This window comes from Colobus angolensis, unplaced genomic scaffold (assembly GCF_000951035.1).
Source record: "Colobus angolensis palliatus isolate OR3802 unplaced genomic scaffold, Cang.pa_1.0 Scaffold303, whole genome shotgun sequence".
Lineage (NCBI taxonomy): Eukaryota > Metazoa > Chordata > Mammalia > Primates > Cercopithecidae > Colobus > Colobus angolensis.
Window position 1 is genome coordinate 809,544 of NW_012116300.1, and position 601 is coordinate 810,144.

The following is a 601-nucleotide window of genomic DNA, read 5'->3' on the forward strand; positions in this document are numbered from 1 at the left end:
CGGCCGGGCCAATTTTTAAAATGTTTTTGTAGAGATGGGGGTCTTGCTTTGTTACCCAGGCTGGTCTTGAACTCCTGATCTCAAGCAATCCTCCCACCTCCCAAAGTGCTGGCATTACAGGTGTGAGCCATCATGCCCAGAGGGTTTAATTTTTTTTTTCTTTATTTTTTGAAATGAAGTCTCGCTCTGTGGCCCAGACGAGTGCAATGGTGTGATCTTGGCTCACTGCAACCTCCGCCACCCCGGTTCAAGTGATTCTCCTGCCTCAGCTTCCCAAGTATTTGAGATTACAGGTGTCCATCACCATGCCTGGCTAATTTTTGTATTTTTAGTAGAGACAGGGGTTTCACCATGTTGGCTAGGCCGGTCCTGAACTCCTGACCTCAAGTGATCCACCTGCCTTGGCTTCCCAACGTGCTGGGATTATAGGCGTGAGCCACCGCACCCAGCTAATTTTTTTTTAAACTTAGTTTCTAACACTTAAAAATTGAGACTCATAAAACTGATTTTTTTTTTTTTAGACGGAGTTTCACTCTTCTTGCCCAGGCTGGAGTACAATGGCGCAATTTCAGCTCACCCCAACCTCTGCCTCCTGGGTTCA